The 10,000-nt window shown below is 35.7% G+C and overlaps 1 pseudogene; it reads left to right on the plus strand.

Annotated features, from left to right (window-relative positions):
• The first annotated feature begins 7,733 nt into the window (after positions 1-7,733).
• On the plus strand, positions 7,734-9,681 carry LOC131411618 (exportin-4-like; annotated as a pseudogene).
• The last annotated feature ends 319 nt before the right edge of the window (positions 9,682-10,000 follow it).

Genomic DNA, 10,000 nt, shown 5'->3' on the forward strand with positions numbered 1-10,000 from the left:
GAACTCTTGCTCTCAGCCCGTGTTGCCTTGATCTGTCTGTCCTCAGACTTGAATGTTTAGCTTTAACTACTTCACTATCCTTTACATAATTCCTCTTTTTTTTTGTTTATTTAAATTAGCTGAATCTGAGTCTTTTTTGGTTGTTGTTAATCTTGCAACCAAAGAACATAAGTGCTACCAAATCAGAGCAACATCCACAGCATTGTGAATTTAACATTTTTTAATCAAGACTTTTACCAACAATTAGTTCGTCAAACATTTATGAAGGCAAGAGAATTCTAAGACACACAAGTCTCATTGAAAGTTATTTTCTGTTTCACTAGGAGATAAATCAAAATTTGATGTCACTAAGGGCAATCATTATGTTGGAGAAATTTTGGTCAGCACTGGAAATGATTTAAAATATTGAAATCAGCACATATGGTTTTAGATATGAACTACAGTTCTAGTATAATAACTAGTTATTGAGTGAGTAAAAGCTATTTTACTACTAGCTTTCCATTTACGTGGAGTAGTGGTTAGAAAAATAAAGTGATTATTTTAACTAAATGCACTTAATGTCAAGATGAAAGGATTATTCATATTGCTATGATAGAGGAATGATGGAGTACTTTGTGCATAAGCGTTCTTCCTTAGGAATATAGAAAGTCTTTCTAAAGGCCTAGCACAGTTCCAGGCACACAACGGGTGCTCAATATATTTTTTCCAATTGTGTGAATGAAAGAGTTAACACACATTAAACCTTGAAGGAATTTCTTCAGTTAGATATGATCAAAAAATACCTCAAATAAAAGATTAGTTTGACTATCTAAGGAAATTAAAAAGAAAATAGTAATTTAGAAGACCAATAATGGTATTGGGAAAATAGTCACAGGTAATTTAATAGAAAATTAGATACCTTTAAAAATATAAGATTATATAATCCTATCCCCTTCTCAGACACTCAGTGATAAACTTGCAACAGATTTCGTATTACAAAGGAGTAAAAAACAATTGACAGACATATTGGAAAATGTTCTGTCTCTATGTTGTCTGATGTTCTATCAGTATCAGAACAAGGAATTACAAATTAAGCCAACAATGAGATGTCATTTTAAATGCTTTTTAAGATAAAAGTCTCAAATGGTGATAATGAAAAGACAGCATTCTTTTGGAAAGGATTTTAGAAATTTAAGAATCATCCTTTTTTATTGCGTTTTCCTAGGGCTCCTCTGCTAAACAGTAGCTAAGTGCAATTCATTCTGCTTTCTGAAGTTTCTCTCCAATCTCTACTCTTCTCCCCTGTCCATGGCTGCCACTTTAGCTTAGCTTAATGTCATAGCTACCTGAATTCCCACAATTATCTTCTATTTTGTCCTTCAGCCTCCAGTCTTATCCCTCTTGACACATTCTCCTCATTCAGCCACAAAGCAATTTTGACATGTCACTCTTCTGCTTAAAACGACTGTAACAGCATCTCCTTGCCCTTACTTAAATTCAAACTGATTAATATGTTTTCAAGACACTTCATTTACTTTATTACTGCTGTTCAGTTACTTATCCAACTTCATTTTCCCTTTTCCCCATCCTTCAACCCCATCTCCCATTCTATAACTCCCAAATCTAAGTTCCAGGCAGCTCAACCTTCCATCTTACCATGTTCTCGCTATGACCTTGGCCTAGTTATTCTCTTTGCAAAATATGTTTGCTTTAGTCTGACTAACCTCTAAGCTTCCTAGACATAGACTCATTTTGGACATCAGTCATTTACTCCATCATTACAACTAGTTCTACTCCCTTAGAAACCCATAATTTGGCAGGAACCTGCATTACACTGTGGGCAGATGGCTCTTCTTTTTTCCTTAAGGGTTTGCTCATTTTGGTATCTGCAGTACAATTTTATTTGATCAATCAATCAATCAATCAAAATTCATTTAATGTGGAATATTTGGCACAGTATTATCAATTCTAGGACCTTTTCCAAAGTATATAATCCTGAAAATGGAAAAATAAAAGGGTATATAATAGTATTTATAGTGACACTTTATAATAGGGCAATATTAGAAAACATCTACAGGTTTAAATATAGGATATTAGGAAAATGCGTTAAGGTGGCAGTAGGCACTTGCTGTTTGTCTGTGTTTACTTTCAAAATTCATTCTCCAAAAGATCATCTCTCCCTCTTTCTTATCATTACGGTTTAAAGAAATAGGTCCCATCCCCTCTCAAGGAGTAAGCACTGACTGGCTTAAACTGATCAGCATATTCCATTCTTCCTGAACCAATAATTGGTTCAGGGATTAACCAAGAAGCCATTTGGAGCCAATGTCATTCTGAAAGATAATTGCTAGGGCTTCAAGAGAAGGAAATCTTTTTCCTTTTCCACTAGAAAGCATGGAATGTGATTATAGCTTAAGGATATGAGGTCTGGTACAGAAGCATCAATTTTTAATTAAACTTTTTTTATCAGATAATTATAGATTCATATGCAGTTATAAGAAATAATAGAAGGAAATCTCACGTGTATTAGTCAGCTATAACAAGGTATAGAGTGGGTGCTTATACACAACAGATATTTGTTTCTCACAGTTCTGGAAGCTGGAAATCCAAGATCAGGGTCCCAGCTCAGTTGAGATCTGGTGAGAACCCTCTGCTGGGTTGCAGACTGTCAACTTCTGGTTGTATCCTCCCATGGCAGAGAGCAGAGAGAGGAAGCAACCTCTCTTGTGACTCTTATAAAGGCACTAACCCCGTTCATGAGGGATCCAACCTCATGACCTCATCTAACCCAATTACCTCCCAAAGGCCTCACCTCCTAAGACCATCACAGAGGGTTTCCACATATGAATTTTGGGAGGGAGGGATGTGAACATTCAGTTCATAGCAATATGCACACTTTATCTAATTTCCCCCAATGGTAACATCTTGCAAAACTACCACATAACATAATAACCAAGAAATTGACATTGATACACTTAAGTTACTGATCAGTTCCATTACAAGGTTGCTTGATGATGTCCTTTTATAATTACCTCCACACAACTGCTTACCCTAGCCCACTCATCCCATCCGTGATGCCTGGCACCCACTAACTAATATGTTCTCCATTTCTATAATTTGGTCATTCTAAAAATGTTATATAAAAGTTAAATCAGAAAGTCTGTAATCTTTTGAGATTGGCTTTTCCACTTAGCACACTTCCCTGAAGATTCATCCAAGTTGTTGTGCGTGTCAGTAGTCCATCTTTATTGTTGAGTAGTATTTCATGATATAGATGTACCACAGTTTGTTTAAGTATTCACCTATTGAAGGACATCTGGATTGGTTCTAGTTTTTGGCTGTTAAAATTAAAGCTACTATAAACATTTATATAAAAATTTTTGGGTGAACATATATTTTCATTTCTCTGGCATTAATGCCCAAGAGTACCCTGCTGGTTTGTATGGTAGTTGCATGTTTAGTTTTACAAGAAACTGCCCAACTGTTTTTCAGAGTAGCTGTACCATTTTTACATTTCCACCAGCAATGTACAAATGATCAAATTTCTCTGCATCCTTGCCAACATTTAGTGTTGTCACTGTTTTCTATTTTAGCCTTTCTGAAAGGTGTGTAGTAATATTTCACTGTGGTTTTAGTTTGCATTTTCCTATTAGCTAATGATCTTGAACATCTTTTCATGTGGTTATCTGCCACCATTGTTCTTTTCAGTGAAATATCTTTTTCCCATTTTCTAAATGGATTCTTCATTCCTATTTTCCTTCCTTTCATATTCTTTCTTTCTTTCCTTTTTTTTTTTTTACAGTTGAGTTGAGAATTCTATATAATCTAGATACTCTTTCTTTGTTGGATAAGTGGTTTGCAAATATTTTCTTCCAGTGTGTGGCTTGTCTCTCTATGCTCTTAATAGCATATTCCACAGAGCAAAAGTTTTTAATTTTGATGAGGTACAATCATTACAATTATCCCTTTTATGAATCATGTTTTTGATATCAAGTCTAAGAGCTCTTTACCTATCCCTAGATTCCTAAGTTTGTCTCATATTTTTTCCTAAATGTTTTCTAGTTTTACATTTAAGTTTATGATTCATTTGGAGTTATTTTTTATATTAGGTACTCAGGCATCCATTTTAGTCACAGGCCGTCTGTGAAAAGTTGGTGGGTCAATGGGAGAACCTGTGAATGAGCCTGATACCACAAAGGACAATGAAAATATTGCTTGTTCCTATGTATGAAGGTCATAAGCTAATGATTTTCTTTATATTGGCTTAAACAATTTTGGTTTTGTTGGCTAAGCATAAAAGAATTCTAGCATGTCAACATATATATGCAGAATTTTATAATGAAATTTGGAAGAAATATAAATTAGTAAAGAAATCATTGTTGAAATAAAGAGAAATGTTTGTTAACGGAAACAAGATATATAATTGTATATGTAGGATGATGACAACTGTGTATAAACCAATCAACAAACAAAAAATTCCTGCAAATTACACACACAGACTAATAATTAGAAGGAAATAAGTGAAACATTCACATGTCACTGGAGTTTAGGTGATGGTCTTTAATATATAATATTATCTTCTTAAAATATACACGTTACCTAAATGTCATTTTAGCAGCACACAGTCTTTAAAATATTGAAAGAATATACACGACATAACTGACATATTTCACTCCAGCTAGTTTTTAAATTGTCTTTATAATTAAATTTATTTGTCCGAATAATTTATTTCAAATAAAAACCAAAGTAAAATATCTAATTTTGGTTAAGTACACACGCAAAACACATGACATTCAATTACACAAAACTACACATATTTATTTTTTTAGAATAAGAACATTTACCATGAATAAACCGCTAAAATATGTTGAGTATAAGGGAAATATTGAAGAAAGACTATTTCTTATTTATTTGTATAAGTTATTATAAAGCAGTAATCAGTATCTTTAATTATTGTTCATTAATTATCATGAATCACGTAATTTTCTCTTAGGAATTTGCTTCAAAACATCTCAGTTGTTATTTTGTCTTGAGTTCTAGAATGTTGAAACTTAAAGAAAATTCCAATTTTGGTTTTATCTAACCCAAAACAAGTGTAGATTTTAAAACTTCATTAAACTTAACTTCTCTTAAGTCCATTTAAAAATGATTTTAAAAATCCCTTTTGTAGTTTTGTATTATTCATTTGCTTTCCTTTAATAAACTCTCTACAAATGTAATCTTTTCTCATCTATACAGTTCATATTGTCATCTCTGTTCTTTCTGCTTTTTGTCTTCTTGTTTGTGATTTTTAATTCTTTAAAGACATACTTTTTAAACGTAAATAATTTTTTATAGTGTGTAAGCAATTTTATCAGCTCATACTCTGAAAATGCCAAATATTTATCATACTTTATCGGGAGACTACAGATATTTTTTGACCATATAACATTTAAAACAAAAACATCTTAGTAATTAAAACTTCATGTCCTTTGCTATGGTTTATGTTAACATAACATAATTTTAAATAAAAAGAGGCATTTCATGAATGTCAGCTTTTTCCCCCCCAAATTTACAGGCACTACATTTTATTATTCGTATTTATAGAAATAGGTAACATACCAACGTAAAACTTGATCTATTTATCACTTTCTCCATTGGATACAATATCACTAGTTTTATCCTAACATTATTCAGAATAACAATCCATGGAAAGTATCTACAAAAAAGATTCCAATAGAAGACTATCCACATCTAATCAAACATGCATCATTTTATTCCCCTTTTTATTTAGCACAATAGATTTGATTTAAAGAAGAAAATACATGGTCTGCTAAATACATCAAGCTCATATTTTGAGGAATCTGAGCTTTTAAAGATCATGAAGTTTCTTCTGAAATGTTCTATAAAGAATACTGTCAGCTGAATTTATCAGAGAGATATCTATAATATTACACTTCCATTGAGAGAAATTTTAAATGCTGAAAAAAAATGTTAAGTTAAAAATAAAGGGAAAATACATAGTAAGATTTTATTAGGATTTAAAATGTTAGATATCACATAGTCATCCACTGGTGCAGGATCCATTAGGTGACACGGGTGTAGGGGCGAAGAAAGGGGCATTTAAGATTATTATCCCCATATCATAAATAAAGCAATAGAATATAAGAGGGCTTTAATCCTCCATGGAGTTAGCTAAGGATAGAAGCAATATTCAAACCTAGATCTGTCTAGCTCTGTAGCCTGTAGTTTAAAACAACATATTGTGCTTCCCACCACTAATTATACACGTAGTAATTCTATTGTAATACTTGACTAAAAAATCTTATGCATCATATTTTATAACTATATTACTGTATTATTAAGAGATATTAATGGCTAGCTAATAACTTCAAGTAACATTTCATTATCTTAGAATGTCTAATGGGAATTCAAAGTAATAAGTAATCAAATGTTTCTAGGAAAAAAAATTAAATAGTTAAAAAGACTGCACTGTCTAACCAGTGCAGCAGGACACAGTGCTGGGTCACAGGCAGAGGACTGGCAAGGAAATGGAGCCCTCGAGGCATCCTGCTGGCTGGGATTTACCTTTTGTTTATGTATGATAGGGCAATCTAGAGATTTGGGACTAGAGACATGCTTGGTAGGACGGGCACTCAGGGCGTTTGGGGAACTGGCTATTTACCAAGGGGAGTAGGCGAATTTTAATATTTTAATAAATGGTGTGCCTATACAAAAGGAATGTTGAATCTGTATCGGCCTGATTACAGGTGTGCTGACGTACTGACCCTCTGAGTCCTTGGGGTGGGTAAGTACGGCTTAGGTATCCAGTTGCTTCATCTGGTGGCGCCCTGGAGTAGTCTCCTCTACCTGCAAGCAGCCTAGGTCAAGTTACCTCACTGAGCCATAGCAATGTTATTCTCTATGCATCTCCCAATGTCATAAGCTGTGAAGCACTTTTTTAAGTCAAAGTAGAGATATGTCACCCACTTCCTGATTCACACTTACTTTATACAATCATTATTTTTTAACTAAATTAAGTAATATTCTTTGATTATTATATTTATCTGTATTTGCATTATCTTTTTGTTGTTGTTCATTAGTAAAGTTTACTGGAATAGAGCCAGTTGAGGCAAGAAATTTAGGTTCTAAATTTTGCTTCCATCGTGTACTGTGTGAACGTGGAATATGATTTTCAATTCTTTATAGCTACTAGTTGTCTCATCAGTGAAAAGATGGGATTGGAAGAGATTCATTCATCCAATTAACAATCCTTTGTGGAGTTATTGCTAATCTTTAAAATATCATTCATCCAATTAACAATCATGTGTGGAGTTATTGATAATCTTGAAAATATCCTCTATCTGTGAAATCAGAGACTTACACATTTGGAAAGCATGGCTAAATGTAAAAGGGGCATTTGAAGAAAATCCTCAAAATCTTATGTTAAAAAGTGTCCACTTTTTAAGGTGAGGTGGACTGTATTTGAGAAAGAGAAGTCAAGGAACCCAGGGTCTGGAGTCAAGCATATTTCAGGTTGGAATTCAAGTTCTAACACGGACTTCCCAGAGCAAATGATTTCATCCACCTAATCTTCAATTTCCTTAGAAATAAACTGGATATACATACCGGTCGCCGTCTAGGCCAACCGATCTGTCCTGGCATGGCCCTGGACTGTCCCCTCCCCCGCCACCCAGAACCCGGTGGCCAGGCCAGGCCCGCGGGGTCGCGACGCTGGCGTGGACGGGGCTGTGAGGCCCCGGGGGGCTGCGGCGATGGGCCCGCTGGCGCCTGCTCCCATAATGCAGCGCGGGGCACTGCGGCCCTGGCAAGTGAGCCCTCTGCTGGAGAATATGGCCGCGGTGCTGATGGCGCCCCCTTCCGTGGTCAATAATGGACACAGCCAGCGTGCAGAGCACATATTCTTATCATTCAGGAAATCTAATCCCTAAATTTGGATTGCCCCTCCCACCAAGTAGGTCTCTCTAGTCCCAGATCTCTAGATTGCCCTATCATGCAGAAACAAAAGGTAATTTTGCAGCTTGCAAGCGTTTTGGTATTTTACGCTTTGGAAGTAACGCTTGAAGGGAGGTGAGGAAAGTTTGTGAAAATAGTGATTGGTGATTAGCTGCCACCTGCCTAAGGTGTCTTCTGAGAGGGACTAACCTCTTTGTGGTGCTAGAGCAAGGTCATTGGATGAAAAAAAAAAAAGAAGCAGCAGCAAATAAAGTGGACGATGGCCTCTTTCCAGTGGCCACAGACATAATGGCAGCGGTAGTCGGAGACTGGCTTCTCTTGGAAAAAGTTAGCATCGAGTCACTGCGAACATTCCTTTTAAACTATGTTTTACAGAGGCCTAAGCTGCAAGAGTATGTATGTTTGGGAACAGATTCTATTAGCAGTAGCAGTAGTTGTAAAATGAGGATCATTAGATAAATCAATTGACTGCAAAAGCGTTTTTCATGAAGTCAGCTGGTTGATAAGTAGTGGCAAGCCCACTGTGCAGCTATGGCCTGTTCCATTCTAACTGCACTATTTAGTTAGACTGAGCCCGGAATCCCATGGTAACTGCAAAACTTCTTTCTTTCAGGAAGACCTTCATCAAATCTTCATGTTAACTGTAGAAGTTCTGCAGGAGTTCATTAGGAGGGAAAACCTCTATGTTCAGATGGCTTTGGTATTTCAGCCTTACCTTGCACTGCAAATCAAATCTTGAGCTGGAACTTTCTTCCACCAAATTTGGGCAGACATTATTTGGCTACTTTTGAATCTTCACAAAACGCACTTTTAGAGCCAACAGAATCCTGGCGCGAGACTATTCTGGACAGTAGTGTTATGAAGCTTTTTCTCATAGTACATGGAAAAATCAGAGGAGATTCAAATATGGCACAAGATTCTCTGCAGGGCCTTGCCCGGTTAGCTGCCCTTCTTGGACCCATCTTCCCCTATGGAGGATCACAAGTTGATTGTCTAGCACACTTCATTGAGAGATTATTCAATACTATCAATAGAATTGACATAGAAGATTCTGAAGTTGTAGGAATCTCCAGCAGTATCAGCAGCCTGTTAACAGTATTTCCTCAAAATGTTTTAACTGCCATTTCAAATGAACTTTTCTCCTTCTTTGTTAACCGCCTCACACACTCACTCATTCTTTTGGGTGAAGTGCTGCATGGGAAGAAGTCTTGATAAAGATGACATAGTATACACAGAAGCATATGACAAATTGCTGGAGTCCTGGCTAACTGATCCAATATGGCAAATGTTTCCATAAACGCTTTTTTACCCGATCTGCAGTTAAATTTTCAATTCCTTTATTCAGTGCCACCTAGCTGCTCCAGAGGGCACAAGGAATTTGAGTGCCCACGGTGTGGCCTCTCGTGAGGAAGAAGAAATAAGTGAATGTCAAGAGGATGACCAAGAGCAGTTTTCAGGTCAATTCACCGTTGTAGGAATGCTCGAAGAATTGCTGAAGAACACTGTATACCTCTTCTGACAAGGTACACACGGTCCAAAGAAACTCCATGGAGCAAATATTATCTGTTTACAAGTCTCTGGGGAGTACTTAAAGTGTTTAAAGACTTTAAACATTCCCATCCCATGTCTCAGCACACTGGAACAAATGGACAGAAACATACTCGTGATTGCATTCCTTGGTTTGTACATTTGAAGCCCAGGCACTTCAGCATAGATGGCAGAGAGATTATGGAAAACATGATGTGAGAAATGATTTGACCTATATCAATAAAAACTTGGAATAACCAGTTTTCAAATGCCTGTTGTAAACCTCGATTGTTTGTAAAGCACTATTTTAATGTTTAATGTGTCATAAACAATAAATCACAATTCGTATTTAGAAAAAGCACATACCTATAATGTTTATGTAAATATTGAATAAAGTAATATATTTAGCACAATTTTTACAGTGACAGGTACATAATTCTCATCAAATATTGTTTTATTATAAAAGTTCTGACCCTTATGGGAAAAGGATCTTTCGTATCCATAGTTTTGTATCCAGCCCTTGTCGCTTTTGTTAAGT

The sequence above is a fragment of the Diceros bicornis genome, chromosome 11 (genome assembly GCF_020826845.1).
Source record: "Diceros bicornis minor isolate mBicDic1 chromosome 11, mDicBic1.mat.cur, whole genome shotgun sequence".
In the NCBI taxonomy this organism is placed as follows: domain Eukaryota; kingdom Metazoa; phylum Chordata; class Mammalia; order Perissodactyla; family Rhinocerotidae; genus Diceros; species Diceros bicornis.